At 50.8% G+C, this 21,848-nt stretch overlaps 1 long non-coding RNA gene across 1 annotated transcript in view; it reads left to right on the forward strand.

Moving 5' to 3' along the window:
• LOC139014847 (uncharacterized) overlaps positions 1-21,848 on the forward strand; it is a 63,028-nt gene that overhangs the window by 34,266 nt on the left and 6,914 nt on the right. The window contains exon 2 of the long non-coding RNA XR_011472366.1: positions 5,599-5,704. This is a non-coding gene — a long non-coding RNA (uncharacterized lncRNA). The remainder of the gene's footprint in view (positions 1-5,598; positions 5,705-21,848) is intronic.

Genomic DNA, 21,848 nt, shown 5'->3' on the forward strand with positions numbered 1-21,848 from the left:
ACCTTTCAGTCCGCAGGCCGACGCTCTATCCACTGAGCCAAACCGGTTTTGGCTCTAAATGTATTTCTTATTGTTGATAGTATTACAGATGTCTCCCCTCCCCCCTCCCCCCTCCCCCCAGCCTCTACCCTCTCCCCCAGGCCTTCACCCCCTTTTTCCCGTGTCCATGGGCCCTGCACATAAGTATGTAAGTTCTGTGGCTTCTCCCTTCTCGTCCCCCCAGCCCCACACTCATTAGACCCCACATACGAGTGAGATCAAGTTCTAGTCTTTTAGTTTCTGGGCCTGACGCAGCGCCAGCTGCAGGGGACGGGGAGGAAGGCCCCGGCCTCTCCTTGGCCACAGCACCTGCAGGTTCCCGGTTTGGTTCGCAGAGGGGGACCCCACCTCCAGCACCCCCTCCGCGAGTCCTCCTGTGGGAGCGCTGGCCTTTCCCCGAGCCAGCCGGCAGGATGTGCTCGCGGCCTCGCTTCCTCCCTCCCCACAGCTGCGCGAGACATCTGGCCAACGCGCCTTGTGACAGCTTATGGCTTCTGGGACACTTCATGGCAGCTCTGCCTGCGCGGCTTCCTGGGGCGACCTGGTGCTCAGTGCCGGGCCTCTGGGCGGAGGGCTCAGGGCTCAGACCCCCTGCTCCCCGCACCGGACCCCACGAGCTGCTGGCATCCCCGGAGCTGGTCCCAGAGGAGAACTCTGAGCAAGGAAGGCCGCCCCCCCCGCCCCCCGCCCCCCGCCCCGGGGCTGGGCCAGGCCTGGGCAGGGGCGCCCAGTGCTGGGGGGGTGGGAGGGGATGTGCGGTGCCCGTTCCCGAGAGGAAAGACGTGTCATGATGTCGGTGCTGGTTTTCCGCCAGGAGGCCGGCTCTCTCTGGATCACAGCCTTTGATGGACACGAGAGCCCAGCTGCTCTGACTTCACAGGAAGCCCAGTGGTTACGTAACCCACCAGCTGGTGCTGTCATTCCCTCCAGCACAAGGCGAATCCCCCCTTATCCAACGGGAGTGCGCTGGGAGGGAGCGCAAAGGACAAACCTTCTGTGTGCGGGGAAATGAGGGACTCGTATCCACATGCCTGGCATCAAGGGGCTCTCACGCCGCCCGGGTGCCACGGGACCTCCATCCCCGTCACGGTTCTTCCCGGGAGGAGCGGCTTAAGCAGTTTCCCCGCGAAGCCGTGCATTTGGCGTGAGTCTGGCGTGACTCCCGGGGCCGCTGCAAGTCGCCTCTGCAGAGCTGATACAGGAGAGGCTGGCGGCAGCGGGGACACGTGGGGCGACCCCACCCCTGGAGAGGCTGGCTCTCTGAAGGCTGAAGGGTGAGGCCGGGGGAGCTATCCGCCACTGGATGCAGTGAAACATTTCACTTTGCCAGCCGGTGTGGCTCAGTGATTGGCGTCGACCTAGGAACCAGGAGGTCACAGTGTCGTTCCCGGTCAGGGCACAGGCCTGGGTTGCAGGCTCCATCCCCAGTGTGGGGCGTGGAGGGGACTCTCTCTCATCATGGACGTTTCCATCTCTTTCTCCCTCTTCCTTGCTCTCTGAAATCAGTAAAAATATATTAAAAACCACGTTTCACTTAATTCCTGGCATTCCTAGGGCAGGCAGGTGCCTTTACCATCATAAAGAAAGTTCCAGTAAATAAAAATGGAGGCCGCAGGCGGGTTAATTATTTACACTGTTTTCAGTTCCACATACTTACTTCATTATTAACTAAGGCAGTACATCGGGGCCATGGACTGAAGAGTGAGAGGATGCAAACATCGCCCACACTGGAAACCAGATGAAGCTCAAAACATGCCCCCATGCAGCCATGGCCGCATCCTCCCGACGTCAGCGGGTCAGTGTCCCGGGAGATCTGCCCAGCACCATGTCCTTACGGCCCTTCACCGTGTCCGCTGTGTGGTCTTCATCAGCGAATGAGTCCAGTCCAGGGCCAGGGAGTTGCTGTGAGTGAGTCCTGTGCTCCTGCAGCCCATATACTGACCTTTCACCCTCCAGGGTGAAGCCTGATTCGGTATCAGGGTCATTGCTGACATCATTCCTTAAGATGAGGGCATCGGGCTCAGACAAGGACCCAAATGTGTTCTGTCTCAATGCCCTTCTGCTCCCTTCAAAGTTACCAGCGGCGCGCAGGTGAACGGTTCTCTGAAAAGATGAAATAAAACCCAGGACGTGCGGCATTTGCGACCTTTGTGGTGCAGGTCCTCCAGAACCGCTGATTGTTAGCGATGGCAGCTTGCCCGCTGGCTGGTAGAGTCACCTCTGGAAAGCTGGCAGGAGCGGAGCCAGCAGCGCCTGGGGGTGCCCTCGCTGTGTCAGGAGGCTCAGGGGGGCCGTTCCCTCAGAGCCAGAGGCCTGCTCCCCGGAGCGTGACCTGCTGGTGCTCCCATCACTCCTGCTTCCACTCCACTGGCCCGAGGGTCACCAGGCCTGCGGCCAGCGGACGGACGGGCTAGAAGAGACTGCCTGTCTACAGTTTAGCTGATTCTGTATCCAGCTGAACCCTGGGGCTTGGTTCTCATGGAAGAACGGAAGAAAGGCTTTGGCGAGGAAGAGCAGATTTCGCCACAGACACGCACTGAAAAAAGTAGTGCTAGAACTTCATGGCCATGGCTGTGAGGATGACAAGAATGACCATGATGAGAAAGCCTATGTGCGTTAACATGTGGGCGCTGTTAATCTGAAGAGCTTTCCACTTCAACGAACAATGGCAGGAGCAAGGCCCCAGGCGTCTCATTGATAACGGGCCACGAACAATGCCCGGCCGGCCTGAAGCAAGGACAGGACAGATGGCACCGAGACAGTTCAGACGGGACATGTGACCCCTGTACGGATCCATTACCATCGCACAGTCTCTTCACACAGTGACCTGACAGCGTTTTTAAGACGTTATTAAAAATCACACAGGAAGAGAATGGATTAAGGAAAACGTTGAACTCTGAGAAGTCTTTCCCTCTCCACAGCTGTCTATTATGAAAATAAAACAACGGCATTTGAGAATTTTATATCCCTAAGAGTTCAGAGCAAAGAATGAGCGATCCATGAGAAGCTGTCTGTAAATTACAGTTGGACGGCCCGGCGGGGTTTGTTTATAAAGAAAAATAAACACAGGTGTCCATGACAACCAGTGTGTTTCACACAAGATTCTAGAGTTCGTATTGGAAGCATCTTTATATTATGCTCTTCAGACCCACAAACCAAAATGCCTTCTCTGTGCTAATCAGTGGTAAAGCTCCCCACTTCCTCCATCCCAACCGACTGGTCCTCCTCGTGCATTTCAGACGGAAACTCTAACCCGAAGCTGTGGCTGCACGGTCATTCCTGAGAGGATGGTCACATGATTCCCAATCACATCTGATCCTTGTTAATTGATGTCTTTCAATGTCCCCCCAGCTTTATTGAGGTATAATTGACAAATAAAAATGGTATATATTGGAGATGTACAGTGTAATGATTTAACATATGTATACATTAGAGATGGTTGCCACGATGAATTGACATTTTCATCATCTGACACTGTTGCCTTTTTTATTTTTTATTTTGGTGTGGTAAGGACCAAAGATCGACTCTCTCAGCCGATGTCAAGTGTATAATACAACATTACTAACCGCAGTCACCATGCTGGAAGGGCGAGCTGCCAGAACTTACTCACTGTACAGCTCTGTTTCAGTTCTTTACTAGTATTTAGAAAATACCATTTTTAGAAAGTTCTTTATCTCTTTTAGACATTTTCCATCATATATTTTTACTTCTTGTCAAACGAATTAAAGCAAAAAACAAGTCTTGATCCTAATATAAAGGGTCGATCCTAGAAAAAATTTTGCGCGGCTCAATCTGTGTTTTGTGTCTGAACTTTCTGAGCTCTTCATTGTTTCATCGCCGTAAGCCTGTTCGTTCTCCACGCTGGGCCATCGAAGTCTTGTGGGCACCCTTTCCCTGTGAACGTTTTTCATGCTGCTCCATTCTATCGAGTGCCAGATGTTATATATGAAAAATATTAGATGTGCCCTAACCAGTTTGGCTCAGTGGATAGAGCGTCGGCCTGTGGACTGAAGGGTCCCAGGTTCGATTCCGGTCTAGGGCATGTACCTTGGTTGCGGGCACATCCCCAGTAGGGGGTGTGCAGGAGGCAGCTGAATTGATGTTTCTCTCTCATTGATGTTTCTAACTCTCTATCCCTCTCCCTTTCTCTCTGTAAAAAATCAATAAAATATATTTTTAAAAAAGAGAAAAATGTTAGAAGTGATGTGATGTTCTTAGATCACATTGTCCTTCTCTAGAGAGTCCTTTTATTCTGCTTCTGGTGAGTGGTTCTATCACAGCTGGCCCAGCTTCCTCCAGGGAGACTCCGCTGACTCAAGGTGGTCTTGCATCTTTGAGAGAGCCGCTTCTGTGCAGCTCACATGCGCTCCTAGGATGCACTGCTTGGGGAACACGCACTCGACACTCAGGGTCGATCACAGGATCCCTCTATCTTGGTTGATTCTGGGACCCCATTTTGGTATGAAATTTCCAAAAGTCCTTTCCCCCCCAGCTTCTCAGCCTGTTAGAGTTCTGTTCCCTTGCTGCCCTGGAGAGAGTGAAACCCTTTGAGGCCCTCCCGTCTCTGTACTCCTCTCAGCCTTTAAGTCGTGGTTCTCCATTGCACCCAGGCTTTTGGCAACTGGGGAAGAAGGCTCCAGTTTGCTCTGCTCTGGATTCTACATCGGGTTTCTATGGTCCCGGGTGACTGTCAGAGCTAAGCCTAGAGTTCACATAGGCCTGGGGGTTCGTTCTCAGAGACGCACAGTGTTTAAAACCCAGTCACGTGCTCCTCAGGTTTCCCTTCCTGGCTCGTTGTCCAAATCGCACCACGTTAGGACGAGGGGCCAGCTCTGACCTCCTCACGTACTATTCTCACCCCACATTTTATGGTCGACGTCCATGTTCTATGGTCACTGTTGCCATCCAAAGCCAAGTTGTTGAAATTACTAACAATACACAAATAACTTCGTTCTCTCACAAGCATCTCTTCTAATTGGAACACAGAGCTTTGCAGATACAGGTGCCTATCTATAATAATAAAAGGGTAATATGCTAATTAGACCGGATGACCTTCCAGACAAAGCCAGCACTGTGAGGGAAGCCCTGATCCCGGGTGCCTGCCGACGGCTGGAGGGAAGCTCAGGGCCCGGGTACCAGAGGGAAGCCCGTGCCAGCAGCCTGGGGAAGGAAGGCCTACTCTTGCACGAATTTCGTGCATCGGGCCTCTAGTAGTTTTATAAAAGTCAGCTGTCTGGGAGGCACTGCACGCTCCCAATATGTGGATGGTTTTCCCTTGAGTAAAGGACTCACACTAGCCCGGCCGGTGTGGCTCAGTGGCTGAGTGTCGACCTATGAACCAGTAGGTCACAGTTCCATTCCTCATCAGGGCACATGCCTGGGTTGTGGACTCAGTCCCCAGTGTGGGGTGTGCAGGAGGCAGCTGACCAATGATTCTCTCTCATCATTGATGTTTCTCTCTCTCTCCCTCTCCCTTCCTCTCTGAAATCAATAAAAACATGTTTAAAAGAAAAAGGACGTCACCCTTGTTGCTAACCTGTGTAATTTGTCCTTGGACAGTGCTGGGATGAGCGGAGACTGGAGAGCTGCTGGACACTCAGGATCACCTGGAGGTAGGTGGTGGTGCCCAGCGCAAGTTCGGAACCTGCATCTCTTCTTGGTCCAGGTAAGCCTCTCTCCGATGGTGCTCTGTTCGTGTTGCTCTTGGGCGCTGCGTGTTTGTTGGCCTGTCCTTTCGGGGCCGGAGGCTCCAGATTTCCACAGCGAGCTTTCCTGGGCACTGCATTTGGGTTTGTGGCTGGCCTGTGGGAGGTCCTGACAGGTCTGGTTGAATTCAGGAGGGTTATTTCAAGGGAACGTCATGGGGCCCCTCAATCTAAGGAAAGCAAGATGACAGCCCCCGGGGGCTTACCAAGCCGCGAGGTAAGGCCAAAGCATAAGTCCTTGGGGGACTTGGGGACAGAAATTGAGATAAGAAATTCAGACTTTTAAACCCAGAATCTCAGGAGGCACAAGTCAGACTATTCACAGCTCTTAGGGTGTCTGCCATAACCAAGGAATCGCCTCTTAAACAAGTGATAGATCCATAGCCAATGAGAACTTTGGAAGTCAAAGCTGCAAAACTTGTGGGCACTTGTGAAGCTCTTACGAGCTGGCAGAGTGCTTGCTCCTGAACTCTGACTCCCATGCTAGGACGGGTTAGGGCAGCACTACATCCCCCACTAACAGCGAGAAAGTGTCCGTGCAGTGAGGCGCTGTCAAATACCCCCGCATCCCTGGCCAGCAGCACACCCCTCCTTGCTAAAGAGGCTTAGCTACAGAAACGTGAGCCTCGAGTGGTCATGAGCTGAGCACGCCACCTTCCAGAACACCAGCTAATCTGACGTCTAAGAACCGTGGTCCTGGAAGCGGTGGAAATCCACAGAAAATGGCCAAGTGTGACTAAGTCGGCCTGGAATGACGATGGCCAGTGTGGAGAAAGGCCTAATTAGACAGGTCGTTCGTTTACAAAGTGCACTGGAAAGCAGGGTTCCCGAGTGAAACAAACAATTGGGGGGGGGGGGGCGGGGTATCTGCTTCAATTAGCGAGCAGAGGCCTCTGGTGGCTGCAAGGTTCCAAAATAGCTTCACTGAAAGGTTCCGTAAAAAGGTGAACGAGGAAGGAAGGACTCAAGAGGTACCTGGATACGCTGGGCAGGAGTGTGGGCTGCGCTCCACTTGTGGCAGGGGTCCCCCCAAATTTGCCAGCACTTGGGGGAATTGTCTAAGTCCTTCTTTCGTTCTTTTGGCTATTTTAAAAATTAAACGTATTGGGGTGACATGGTTGATAGGATCCTATAGGTTTCAGGGGTGGGTTTCTATGTGACAAGATCTGTATGTGGCACCGCGTGCCCACCACCCAGAGTCACATCATGTTCCGTCTCCAGATATGAGGCCCCCGTCTCCCCCGACCCCTTCCCTCTGGCAACCACCACCCGCCTGTAGGTGCTCACGTTTCAGTTGTCTACCCCACACATGTGGGCATCGGATGGTGCTTAGCTTTTTCTGACTGACCTCTTTCACTTAGCATATTCTCAAGTCCATCCCTGTTGTTGCAAATGCCGCTGTGTCATCCCTTCTTGTGGCTGAGCAGTGCTCCATTGTGTTGTGCACCACATCTTCCTGACCCGGTCCTCTGTTGCAGGGCACTTAGGCTGTTTCCATGTCTCGGCCACCGGAATAGCTGCAGCGAACACAGGGGTGTGTGCGTCATTGCAAATACATGAGTTCGAGGTTTTGGTGGACGCCCAGGCGGGGGCCTGCTGGGAGGTATGGTGGCTCTGTTCTTCTTCCCGAGGACTCGGCAGGCTGCGCCCACAGCGCTGTGCACCTGCGTTCCCACCGCAGTGAACGCGGCCCCTCCCCGCGGCCTCTCTGCACCGCGCGTCTGGTGGGTAGTGGCCGCTCTGGCAGGTGGGAGGCGGGATCCCATTGCAGTTCTGACAGGCATTTCCCTAACAGACGATTGTTGAGTCACCACGGTCCGTACATCGAAAGAGGTGCCATCGTGGTTCCTTTTTATGCCTGGAGACCAGGGCGGTGAGGTTTCCCGTGAACGCGACCCGGGAGAGGCCCATCTGCTCTTCTCAGGAGGCGAGTGTAGCTCGTGGTGAACCAGGAGGGGGAGGAACACAGTATCAGTGGAAATCCCGGGACTGATGGGAATGGGCCAGCGTGGTGGGGAAGGAGGTGGAAGCACAGACGGAGGGGCAGTAGCAGGAGCGGGGCCACAGCCCGGTGGAGCCATGGCCATGTGAGCACCTGGCTGACCTGTCCACATGCCCACGGGGCTGACCCGTCCACACGCCCTGCAGGGCTCACCTGTCCACATGCACCCAGTGGGGCTTGGGGCCCGTGTCCCCAGGAGAACACAAGGGTCACAGGGCGGCTCGGGTCTCCACATCACCAGGTGGGCAGTTGCCAGCAGGTGTGTTCCGCCCCCACCAGTCTCCATCCCAGGCTCACGGGGCCTCGCAGAGGCGGCCCCCCCCGTCCCCCGCCACTTTCACATCTGTCTTGGGTTGGAGACATGAGTAGTCATCTCCCCAGAGTCACCTACTGCTCATGGGAGGAAGGGACTGTGTGCACACCGACTGCTCAGAGCGTTGTTGCCTCTGTCGCTCAGAACCCGGGCGCCCAGGGCTGATCTGAGCTTGAGAAGGTTCACACTCGGCCTGTTTCACTCCGGTGCGTGTCTCGGGCATCAGAAATTGGAGTCTGAATTCCCCCCCTCATCCCCCCACCCCCGCCACAGCGCCCTCCCTGTGCTCAGTGGCAGGAAAGGAGGGTCAGTCGGCATGGGCTGTGCCCACGTTTGCCCAGGCCGCTCTGCCATCATAAACTCCGGCTAATCGCTTGCCCTTCCCCTTGAACTCGATGCCTCTGGTCACGTATTTTTAGGGTCTGACTAACAGGAAGGCAATCAGTCCGCTTCTCCGCTCCCCAGCCCGAGTTCGGTTCACATTTCCTCTCCTACACCCGTCTCCTAGGCAACGCCGCCAACAAAGGAAAAGCTTTTCTTTTCACAAAGTTACAATAAAAAAATTAAGATAAAAATTGAGGCGTAAAGGTGGGTCCTCCTTTCAGATGCTTATGTAACTGGGAGGAAAACAGGCATCTCCCGCTTCAATCTGACGTTCACACGCCGCCTCCTCCCGGGACCCCGCCGGGGAGGCTGACCCCACAGGCCTGCGGGCCGGGGCGTGCACCCCACCATCAGCCTTGGGTTCGGGGCGCTTCTCCATCGCAGCTTCTTGTCTCGCTTCACGTGAAGCCCTGTGCTGGCAGCGTAGAGTCATCTCGCCAGTTCAAAGGAAACAGAACCACTCGTTCTCGTCGAACGTGCCTCAGAAGTCTCTTCCAGGGAAATTCCAAGTTAGAAAAAAAACCCTTTATGTGATTTTTCAAATCATGATCTTAATGTGCTTGCGATGATTTATTGCTCATAGTTCCTGAGCATTTGCTGAAAAACTTTTGGTTCAACTCAAGAAATCCCTGTGATAATTACAAAAGAAAGAAAGGATTCCTAGCCAGGGTGGCTCAGTGGATAGAGCGTCGGCCTGCAGACCAATGGGTCCGGGTTCGATTCCGGTCAAGGGCGCGTACCTCCGTTGCAGGCTCCTCCCCAGCCCCGGGCACCAGTCAAGTTGCGCGCAGGAGGCCACCAATCCACGTGTTTCTCTCACGTCGATGTTTCTCTCTCTGTGTCTCTCCCCCTCCCTTCCACTTGCTCTGAAAATCAATGGGAAAATATTCTCAGGTGAGGATTGAAAACAAAATAAGGAGAAGACCTGTGAAGCCTGGTGAGTGCAGTCTCTGTCCTGGACGAGCCATCGGCAGACGGGGCCCGCAGGCCTGGTTTGAGGCCGGGGTGTTGGCGTTGGCGTGGCAGCCAGGGCGCCTGGAGCCGTCCGCATGGGCTCTTGCCATCTGTGCTCAGATGACACCGCGTTTCCCAACACCCTGGAGCTGTTCTCTGACCTCCGTGCACGGTTAGAAAGAAGCCTTCAGTGGTTTCAGATCAAAGCTGGCAAAAGCCAGTCAGGAACACACGGAGGCCGGGGTGGCCCTTTTACAATAGGACTCTGATCCCTGTATTTTAGGGCTAAACAAGTTTGTTTTCCAGGATAAAACCAACGAAATCCAAAGACCACACGACCAGTTAGCCACTTCCTATCAGAAACTGTGAACAACCACCGCGGTGAGTTTATCATTTCATCACCCCCTTCTCCACCTCCCGGCCCCTCCTCCTCCACGTCCAGTCGGCAGCTCCCTCATCGCCCGGCCCCGAGGGAGGCCTCTCCAGGGGCCTCCGGGGAACCACGTCACGAATGTGTCGCTGTCTGTAGTCCGACCACGTTTTACTCAACCTGACGCCGCCAGGCGACCCTCAGACGATGCGCATGTACCCCCCTTCCAAACGCAAGCTCCCGCTTCGCCCTGGGAGGACGCGCTAGCGATGGCTGCGCTTTAATGAGCATCTATTGTGTGGCAGGCTCTGTGCAAGGCGGTTATACACGTTTCTAACGAGCTTTACGTATCTGGTCTTGTTTTTCCAGTAAACATGCAGGAAAATGAAAACTGGAGAAGGTAGAATCGTTTGCCAAAAAGACAACGCTATCGAATGGCAACCCCGGGATTGAAATACAAATCTCTCCCCAAACCAGGGGACTTCTACTACAGGGTGATCGGCAGAGCTAGATGGTCCCTGGGGGCAGAACAAGTGGAAGTGGCCTTATTTCATGCTCCAAATATTGTGACATTAATTCTTGGTAAATCATTAGAGGGCAGTCGTTTCGTTTATTATTAGTAACTAACTCGTAAGACGACCTCTGGCTGCTGTGACCGACAGGACAGCAGGTCTCAGGAAACAGTAACTGGCTCCGTTGGAATATATTGAACGTGCGGTACTTTTTGGGCCTCCAGGTGACCTTTTTAAATTCAGAGCACGTGGAAACGAGAAAATCAAAGGTTATTTTTTGTGGTTTTAAAATGTTCTTTTGTGCGGTACGAACAGTTTTATGTGAGCGCCAGCCTCTTGGCCAAGTTTCGGTGCAGGACACAGGGTGTTGCTGGCTGAGCTACAGCGCTGCACCGGGGACAGCGGGAGGGGGGTCCTCTCGCTAAACAGAGACTTTCTACTGTGGACAAAGGCTTTCTCCTCGTCCCCATCCCTGGCAACCGCCAGGCCATTCTTTGATATTATGAATGTGACTAGTTTTGAACTCACTTTTAAAACTTCATCCAAGTTGCAAGTAAAAGCGTTTTTTTTAAAGCAATATTAAAACAGTTTGGAATACTATGAAGGCTAGCTCTATTGTTTGTAGCATTTTAATATAGCCAAGTAGCTCAATTTAAATGTCGTTACCACTTAGTAAGTCACGGAGAACAAAACTCTGGCTGAAGACGACTCCCCTAAGTTAATTAGGCTGTTTCTGCACCTGCTTATGAGGGGGCACCGTCCCAGCCTGCAGAGCGTCACTCCTGCACTTGGATAAGACATGCAGACCTTAGTCACTGCGGCAGGAGAAGGCAGGAAACCCACTACCTCTCAGCTTACTGTAGACACACCGTAAAATTAGGTGGGTTACTAAATCTGGGGAAAAATAACAAAAGAACTGAGTGCAGGTGTGGTGTGTACTGTGTTTAATCTGTGAGCTACTTTATATGAGGAATTACTATTGCTAGCAGCTCAGGTGAGAGTAGAATTTGAGCACATTCAGTAATTTAATGATGGTTGCATGTTCTGTTGCCTTGTTCACTCACCCAGTACTTTCTGGGTTTTTAGCTGAGCCCGTGGTTCATCTTCAGAAGCCCCTGAGAAGTTCTTAGTTTTTATCAGTTTGTAAAAGGTATTTGTGACCCAGAAAAGGTTAAGGGGACGACAGCACCTGTCCCAATCATTCTCTGTAAATCAAACACAAATCTAAAACATTGATGTGATTATTCCCAGAGTGAGTATGAACGAAACAAGACTAAATCGAGTATTTTTCATTTTCTGGAGTGGAATTACTGAAATGTTCAGCGTAGGAAACAAATCTGAGCTCAGAGCTACATGAAAAGAGAGCGTTTTCCCTGGAAGAGACCTGTCACTACCAGTCGGAGATGGCGAACCTGTTGAAAGTGATGCTCTCAGGGGCAGCGTCCTCCCTGAGCAGGGACACAGCCTCACGTAGCTCATGGGTCTCCGTTTCCGCTGATGCTCGCTTTCCCGCCCCACGGCAGTCCGTGCTGGGCTGACCTGTTCACCTGGGTTGTCTGGAAGGTACTGATGTGTGAAATTTTTGGTGACGATTAACTAGGTAGAGATGTCCTTTATTTGGTATATTATGAAAATATGCAAGTAAAATTATGATTTTTGGCATTGAGAGGTATTGGTGGTTGCCAGGTATGTTATAATATGACCAGTGAAATTTGAATTTCTGTTAAATGATGAATAATTTCTATGTTCCAAATATTGCTTGGGACTTATGCTAAAAAATTAACTGTTTATCTAAAACTAAAATTTAACTGTGGATGTTACATTTCTATACGCTAACGTCAATAACCCTTTAGGCATATTATATGCTAAAAATCATTTCAGAGGCAATAGGACATAGCTGTATTTTCCTGTTTACTTCATTAACTCTTAAAATGAGCAGTATAAAGAAGAAATGTTCCTGAGAGTTAATATTCCCTTATCAAAAATAAGAGTAGTAGTAAATGCTTTATAGCTCTCTACAACGGCAGGTTAATATATACACAATGAAGAAAAAGTCACAAGACGTGGAAAATAGACATGTATCATCATGTCAGGTAAGTGAAGGCTTCAGATATTACCTATCTTCCTTCTGGTAAAAAGATGCCCTCTAAAAGCGAGATATCTTTCAGGATTTGAGTTGTGGGGTCAAGAAATGTTTGTAGGGAGAATGTAAAACCGACGAGTGCAGTTGGGACAAAACGGAATGGCTTTATAACGATTAACGTTAGTGGCCGCAGACCTGCCCTGACGTGTGCAGAGAGAGGGAGGGAAACCCATTGGCGAGGAGAATGCGGAAGGGCCCTGGCGATGGCGGGAGAGAGCACATCTTCGCGGTGGAAAAAGGGAAAAGGAAAGGTAGGCACGAGGAGCAGCGGGACTTAAATTAGCCAGTTGGACTGAGCAGTTCTATTTGGAAGGAAAGGAGGTGATAATTCATAGGGTTCCTCGGGGCTGAAGAGCCAGTGAGAAAGGCAGGCGGAAGGGTGGGGCGGGAGGGAGGTATACTCATGCCGATTCCACGCGGGTTGTGTGAGATGGCAGCAAGGCCAGTGACTGCAGGTCGTGTGGGTGAAGACAGAGTGGGCGGAGGCGGGCTCGAGTGAGCAGTGTGATGACCTGGGTGTAGAAAAGCACCGCTCGTTGTTAGGAACAGCTTAGTAACTGCGTGAGTAGTGAGAGCATGTGATTGCCACGGTCAGCTAGCGGCTGCTGTGTGCACGGCCAGTGACACTGTTTGGCGAGCCATAGAGTAGGAGACGTTTCTAAATGCATGCGTGGCTCACCCTCTTGCACCTTGTTTGGGTGAAAGAAGGTGTGAGAAAGTTCTTACTCATTTACATACTTATTTTTTTGTAGAAGAGGAACCTTATCTTGTAATCCAAATTATTGGCCATTGACCACTTTGTTGTAAAAATATCTCTTAGACTCATTCCTATTAAAACCTTTGTCTAAGTGCCCGGCCGGCGTGGCTCAGTGGTTCACTGAATAAATGATAGAGCACTTTGAGCCCGGCCAGCGAGGCTCAGGGTTTGAGCATGGACCTGTGGACCCAGGAACCAGGAGGTCACGGTTTGATTCCCGCTTAGGGCACATGCCCAGGTCGCAGGCTGGATCCCCAATAGGGGGCGTGCAGGAGGCAGCCAGTCCATGATTCTCTCTCTCATCATTGATGTTTCTCTCTCTCCCTCTTGAAGTTCTGAAATCAATTAAAAAAAAATATATATATATATATATTAAAAAAAGAGTACTTTGAAAGGGAATCAGTATAAGTTATGCCTCTGTCTTTGAACTTGTCCTCTGCTTTGAATTCCTCCCCCAGTCCTTCACATGGCAGGCTCTGCTTCACTTTTGTTGCAGATCAAGTGTCACTTCCTCTCTGTGGCCCTCGTGACCGTCTGTCCCCGGAAAGTAGTGGAAAATCCTTACAGAGGCTCAGTTTATCGCCGGAGAAATAGGCTTTAAAACTCCTCCAGGAGATTAACTGGGGAAAAGTTATGGGGTGACCCTGTCAGTTATAAACACGTTATTCTGACATAATGAGCCTGACAGTGTCCGGGCGGAATTGAACGTTCAGATGTCATGGGTTGAATGGATTAAAGAGTGTTCTTTGGGGATTAAGCAATGATTGCAGATGTTGCGCTTACTGCTTGTAATATGGGCTGATTCGAGGGACTTAAATACCGAAAGCATTTGATTGATTATTAAATACTGTAAAAATGTGAAAAATAATTGGCTCAATTATTTTGGGTCGAATGTAGCACTCACAGAAGATACTAAAATGCCAGCTAACACTCTATTAAAGTAATCATTTACCCTGTAAAACTGGGCAGTCACTGCAGTAGAGTTAGAGCCTCCGGGCTGTGACCTTCCTTGTTTTAGATGATTCTGGCAGTTTTGAGGAGCGCTGGCAAGAAATGCTGTGGAATATTCTCTCCACTTGGATTTGTCTAATGTTTTCCTCACAGTGAGACCATGACTGTGGGTTCTTGGGGGAATGGCCACTCTGCTGAAATGCCATCTCCCAGTGATAGGGTTTTGCATTCTGTTCGTCAGGATGGGGCACCACTCCAATGCTCTGAAATTATGCTGGACAGATTGTCGATAGAAATTTCTTTTTTCCTTTCCTTTGTTTTGTCATTTTCTTCTGGTTGGAAAATTTTTGTTTATAAATCCTATTTGTTTAACATCTCTCTGCCTCCCAACAAGAACAGAAGGTCAGACCCACGAGAGCAGCGATCTGGCTACCTTGCCCATCACCCTATTTCTAGTCTCCAAGAGCGCAGGGCGTCCAGCAGGAGGTGGGAGTGTGGTGGACATTTGCTGAGTGAGTGAATGAGAGGAGTGAATGTGTTTGTGTGTGGGTAGCTGAATCCTGTCTCAGCTCCAGGCGAATTCAGTGGCTAATATATTGAGTAACGTATTAAGGCAAGGCCTCTACATTTATGGGTGTAATGTCAAGAACAAGTCACCCTTTGGACTGTAAAGTAATGTAAACCAACTAGAGGCCCGGTGCACAGATTCGTGCACTGCTGGGGTCCCTCAGCCTGGCCTGTGCCCTCTCGCAATCTGGGACCCCTAGGGGATGTCGGACTGCCATTTTTGGCCTGATCCCTGCAGGGCCGAAAGCAGCCATCCGACATCCCCTGAGGGATGTAGTAGTGGGAGCACACTGACCACCAGGTCGTCCAGTCGTCCTGCCATTCAGTTGCTTAGGCTTTTATGTATACTAGTATAGGTAGATAGAAGTTGTGATTAGCTATCTACTGGGGTGCCCTCATTTACGAGGTGGTCTTAGATGGGAGGATTCTCTAAGTCAAGTCAAGCAGATCCGAGTTTACTGAGAGCCAGTCCTGGCGACCACTGTCTGTCCTCTGGGAGGTGCAGCAAGTCAGTATCTAATGAGAACAATGAAAGCAGAGGGAATGTGACACTAGAAATTAGCTGCTAAGAGGCTAAGGTTTGAAAAGCAAAAATGAGAAGGTGAGCCCGGCTGGTGTGGCTCAGTGGTTGAGCGTCGACCTATGAACCAGGAGGTCACGGTCCGATTCCTGGGCAGGGCACATGCCTGGATTGTGGGCTGCATCCCCAGTAAGAGGCGTGTAGGAGGCAGCCGATCCATGATTCTCTCTCATCACTGATGTTTCTATCTCTTTCTCTCTCCCTTCCTCTCTGAAATCAATACAAATATATTTTATAAAAATGAGAAGGTGAACGTTAGGAATAACAGGGGGATGCTACTCCTCACAACTGGAGAAGCAGCAGGAAACTGTGTCGCCTGCAGCCCGTGATCACTGGCCACCGGGGCCCCTGGCGCTGAGGTGCCTGTGGGGGTTCCCGCTGTCTGTCTGCTCCAGCTTCCAGGGCAGCCACTCCCAGGCTGTGTGAGCTGGAGAGATGGCCTCTTCTCTCCTCCCACCTTCCAATCCCTGTCTGCGCCTCCAGGGACGAGTGGCTGACAGGTGGTCATGTCTGCAAAGGGCGTCCAGGCAACGCAGTGACAGCTTCCCAGGCCAGCAGCAGAGAGCGGGCGAGGCTGAGGGACACCAAAGAGGAGTGACTGAACTCTAACTGAGGTTTTACGCCGTCAAATGGTCAGTAAGCTGTCACTGAGGAACTATCATGAAGAAGAAATACAGTGTAAGCAAGGGTTGTGCTGAGTGTCCGGGAGACCCAGCATGCACACGGTAGAAGCCCTGGCTACTCTAGGAGTGACTGTGGTGGGGCAGACACATTTATATTTACAAACATGCAAGGCGGGTGGTCACCGATACCCCACGAGGAGTGTCAGCAAAGTAGGGAGTCAGGACAAGGAGCAAGTTACTCACTTTCATTGGGAGAACGCTGATTAAAAGGGTTGAACTGTGTCACGTAGTAGTTGGCTTGGTTCAAATGCTGGTTCTGCTATTTCCTTTTGATGGACCATTGGGCAAGATAGTCAACAATTTTGTTCTTCCCTTTCCTCCTCTGTGAAGTAAGAATAATGATGAAAATAACAGCATCAGCGTCAGCAGATGGTGAGAGTGCGATGGAGCCATTTGTACAAAGATTGTGAGTGTGACGGAGCCATTTGTACAAAGATTGTGAGAGTGATGGAGCCATTTGTACAAAGATTGTGAGTGTGATGGAGCCATTTGTACAAAGATTGTGAGTGTGACGGAGCCATTTGTACAAAGATTGTGAGAGTGGGACGGAGCCATTTGTACAAAGGTTGTGAGTGTGATGGAGCCATTTGTACAAAGATTGTGAGCGTGACGGAGCCATTTGTACAAAGATTGTGAGTGTGATGGAGCCATTTGTACAAAGATTGTGAGTGTGACGGAGCCATTTGTACAAAGATTGTGAGTGTGATGGAGCCATTTGTACAAAGATTGTGAGCGTGACGGGGCCATTTGTACAAAGATTGTGAGTGTGATGGAGCCATTTGTACAAAGATTGTGAGTGTGACGGAGCCATTTGTACAAAGATTGTGAGTGTGATGGAGCCATTTGTACAAAGATTGTGAGTGTGATGGAGCCATTTGTACAAAGATTGTTAGAGTGGGACGGAGCCATTTGTACAAAGATTGTGAGTGTGACGGAGCCATTTGTACAAAGATTGTGAGTGTGACGGAGCCATTTGTACAAAGATTGTGAGTGTGATGGAGCCATTTGTACAAAGATTGTGAGTGTGATGGAGCCATTTGTACAAAGCTGGAGTAAGATGGAGCCGTCCTGGGACCGCATAAAGGCCTGTCACTACTGAGGAGTTTCTTGTAAATGTCTTGATTATGAGAAAAGAATGTGGGTGTTTCCCAGTGACCCCTGAGCTTCTACCCCGGCCGCGGACGCAGGCCGTTGGTTAAACACAAGCATTCAGCATTCCCAGGCGGTCCCTCTTTCTAGTGGAAAATCCAGTTTTACAAATCAAGAATCCAAAGTTGGCATCTATTAGAAAATGTATTTTTAGATTAGTTATTTTTTTTAAATAGGCTGTTATTGATTTGAGAGGGAGAAAAAGAGAAGGGGAGAGAGAGAGATAGAAAGAGAGAGAGAGAAACATCAATGATGAGAGAGAACCTTTGATCGGCTGCCTCCTGCATGCCCCACATTGGGATTCGAGCCTGCAACCCGGGCACCTGCCCTGACCGGGAATGGAACCATGACCTCCTGGTTCATAGGTTGACGCTCAACCACGGAGCCACGCCTGCCAGGCTGTGGCAGCATTGTGTAAGGTTCCCCTTGACATTTGATTGTTCATCAACTGAGAGATCAATTGTGACAGATAAGGCCTTTCTCCAGGGCCCCACCCAGAGCTGCTGCCGCTGCCCGTGGAGAGGTTTCCTCCGCAGATTTCCCACGGCCTTGGCGGGCTCGGGAGCCCCAGGGATGAGACACTGCTTCCTGTCGTACGGGAAGCGCTGCTAAGTCGGGGTGTCTATACTTACCCTGACATTTTGCTTCAGAAAGAGAGGAGGAAGGGAAATAACCGAGATGTTGGCAGATGGTTTCTGCATGATGATGAGACGTTCAACTGAAAAAATGCCGAGTCCCAGAGGAATAGCAGGAGTGAAAATAGAATAGTTAGGCGGTCATCACTGATCCTCCGCATTTCTGGGCAATTTCTTAAATAGCAAAATTTCTAACTTTATTTTTTAGAAATACATTTTTATTGATTTCAGAGAGGAAGGGAGAGAGAGAGGAAGCATCAATGATGAGAGAGAATCACGGATCGGCTGCCTCCTGCACTGCCCAACTGGGGATCCTGGGCCTGTGCCCTGACCGGGAATTGAACTGGGTTCCTAGTTCATAGGTCAATGCTCAACCACTGCGCCATGCCAGCTGGGCAGAAATTTCTAATTTTATTTTAAATGCTATTATTAATAATAATGCTTTTACTACATTGCCACACAAAAATATGAGAGTAAACAGTCAATATGGCTTTCTATGAATCAGGCAGAGGCTCCTTCCGTCAGCGAACACTCCTGGTGAGGTCAGGCAAGCGTGCAAACTGACGGAACAGCAAAGTCAAGCGTCTCCCTACTTGAATTCTTCCCTATTGGCCTTAAATATACATAGAAACATGTTGTGGCTGCAGGAAGAGCTTCTGCACAGAATCTGCAAACCCAGGGCCGAGTCTCCGTTTGCTTGGTCAGCACATGTCAGCACCGTCAGCTCACCTCGTCCTGTGTAGGCGGCCACTGGGGGTTAGTCGGGGGGTTTCCAAAAAATCACTAGTAACAACGGCAGCACCAACTGGGGAATGACAGACACTTTCCTCATAAAGGGTGAATGAAATTAGAGATGATGTTTTAACTAGAAAGTCAGCTCACACATTTTATTTTTATGGTAACATGAAATAACACTTTAGTTTCACCATAATTACTAAACATAAGTGCTGAAAGGAGATAATTGTGTGTTTAAACGGATGTTTGCTGACTTAAACTCTCAGTCAAGAGTTTATCCTCTGTGGTAAAAAAATGGAATTAGGTCCACCATAAGGATAAGGCCAGGTTTTCTTGAACACAACGGAGAGCAATTATAATAAAATATAAGTCATTTTAAGGAAACCAAATGGATAGAAATGTATGAATACAAAATAAGATTTCTTATTGGAAGGACTACTTATGCTCAAAAACTTATCTTTTAACTTCTCCTACGTTATGTGATGGCACAGAAATGGTAAAATAAAACTTAAATCGCGAAAGCATTAAGACAGAGAAGTGACTCTTACTTAACTCAGGAACCAGCGGGGTCCCTCAGCCATCGGTGTGATGCATTTGCCGGGAGATGAGTTCCCTGATGAATCTGAAACATCACGAAAATATCACCAAGTGTCATGTATGAGATGCGTTTCCCTTACAACACACTGGGGTGTGTTTCAACCCCTTCCTATGCTCGAGTTCTTCTCTGCGTGGACCGCCCTTCATTGTGCCATGGCTGTGTCTGTCGGGCACCGAGCATCCCGCTAAGAATCAAGTCACACTCATTACGATCCCCCGACTCCCCTCACACCCTTACACCTGGGGGAGGCGTTCTCGGCCTTTGCTCGGGGCCTCATCTCGTTTCTCTCATCGCGTGGACCACATCCCATTGAGGGGTGTGCTCATCCTCAGCCAGCCCCTCCCCCCCCCCACCGTCCACCACGGATCAGAACACGTCTGCTTTTCCTCTGAATCCCTGGCACCGGGCACGTCCCTGGCAAACATGCCCGAGAAGCGTTCACGGAGCAAATGAACGAGCAACAGAAAAGCAGCGCCTGCTACTGGGCTCTGGCGTTCAGAGGCGCGGTGGTCGGCCAGAGACGCGGGGATGTATTTCCATAGAAACAGTGTCCGAGAGGACGCGCGTGTCAGTAGACACAACACGGGACCGGAGGAATCCTTTGCCAGCTCCGGGGGTGCACGTTCTTGCCGCCGCCTCTTCCAACCACGTCAGGAACGGTGAGGCTGGATTCTGCAGGAGAGGAGGGTTTGGTCCACTGGCCAGTGCGCCAGCCTGAACCCGTACTTCAACTTACAATCCAAGTTTAGCTCGGCCGGTGTGGCTCAGCGGTTAAGCATCGACCAGGAGGTCACGGGTTTGATTCCCAGGTCAGGCCACAGGCCCAGGTTGTGGGCTCCATCCTCAGTGGGGGGCGTGCAGGAGGCAGCCGATCCATGATTCTCTCTCATCATTGTTGTTTCTATCTCTCTCCCTCTCCGTTCCTCTCTAAAATCAATACAAATATATAAACAACAACAACAACAACCCAAGTGCACAGTGTTTCATTGTAGATGAATATTCCTTCCATACCCATCAATTAGAGTCAAATTGACACAGTTCTGTTTTCCATTGGGCTAATGCACAGCATTGACATTTCCCAACCTTGTTACACTTGACCGACAGCCTCCTGGCTGCTGCCTGTTCCCGTCTGCAGGCTCAGGGCCCGTCTGCCTCCCCCGCGGCTGCTTCCCTGTGGCTCCAGCGGGACGTTCCTCCCCACAGCACACCCAGTCCTGCTGGCCACGGTGTCTCAGCGCCGTTTCAGGGCTGGATTGGGGGCCACAGCAGAGTCCGGGCAGCTTCCTGGGGCTGGGGGGGGGGGCGGCAAGGGGAGAACCCCCTGTGGCCTTGTCCCCTCTGTCCACAGCTGCCACCCACTCCAGGACATTATCTCGTTGCATGTTGATTCCTAGAAGATTGTAGGTGGATTAATAAGACCCTTAAAGGCAACGGAAATCAAAACCTCCCGTTCCCTTGGCTGTGGCAGCGGGGAGTCCAGTCCCGACTCTGAGCCCGAGACAAAGAAGCTTCCCTCACCGGCGCCTCTTCTGCGCCCTTTCTCCCGTCCACCCTCCCGGCTGCCCAGGCCCAGGTCTCCTCGCCTTTGTCTTCTGTGCCCTCTTTACCCCTCATCTCATTGTGAGGTGTAGCCCCATGAAGAGTGTCGGAAACAGACACATTCATTTTGAAGAATAATTATAAATAGATACCCCTCCGACCACCCAGGTCAGTAACAACCGCCACGCATCCCGGGAACGGAGGGGCCTCGGCAGCCACAGCCTCGTTCCTTCTGAAGGTTACCCGCCAGCGCGGTGTCTTAATAATAATTGTGTGACTTGTTTTTAGTTTTACTACCTTAAATAGATACAGAAAATATGGCTTCCTTTGACCTATTTTTCTATTTTAACACATAACATCCTAGCGTATGCATGCTTTCCCGCTCCATATGATGTGTGACCCACCAGCTGGTCTGATCGGCTTGCATTCGTTCATTTTGCTGCTGCACATGTCACCGACGATGAGCTGGGGAACGCTCTTGCACACGTTTCCTGCTTTGTGTACAAGGGCGTCTCTTGGATGCACTGCTGGCCGCAGACCATGTGCACCTGCGACCTTCATAGAGAAGAACAACGTTTTCCAAACGGGCGGGGTGAACTCACAATCACTCCATCGCCAGCTCCTCACCAGCTGAAAACGACCGTAACGGTCCTCTAACTGGGCTCCTCTTGCTTCTTCTCTCTCTGTGTTGAGGACGGAAATGAATTCTGCAGAGAATACGAGGCACAAAGCTAGTGCGGCAGGTTGAAGGTGACCCCTCAAAAGACACGTCTCCCCAGCACGTGTGACGTGAGCTCCTTGGGAAGAGTCGTGGCGGGTGTGACTGAGGGAAGGCTCCGGGCTGAGATCGTCCCGGTGGCATGGGCTTGGAAGCCAACAACGAATGTTTTATAAGAAAAGAGAGGAAAGTGCAAAGACACGAAAAAAGGCCTGTGAGGACAGAAGCAGAGACTGGAGCGTGAGCACCTCGCACCCCCGAGCGAGGAAGGAGTCTGTTCTGGAAGTTTCCCCGGGAAGCCCAGCAGGGGCACGGCTTTGCTTTTGCATTTTTGGTCCCCAGAGCTGTGAGAGAGTGCATTTCCATGAGTCTAAGTCACTGGGTTTATTTCGGAGCCAGCGGGAAGCCACGGAACCAGTTCCTACCGCTGCTGTAACAAATTCCCCAAACTCAGTGGCTGAAAGAGCTCACATGTGTGAATGCACCGCTCTGGAGTCGGAAGCCTGAAGTCCTT

The sequence above is a fragment of the Myotis yumanensis genome, unplaced genomic scaffold, assembly GCF_028538775.1.
Source record: "Myotis yumanensis isolate MYYU_CA2020_CCGP unplaced genomic scaffold, mMyoYum1.0.hap1 SCAF_8, whole genome shotgun sequence".
Classification (NCBI taxonomy): Eukaryota; Metazoa; Chordata; class Mammalia; order Chiroptera; family Vespertilionidae; genus Myotis; species Myotis yumanensis.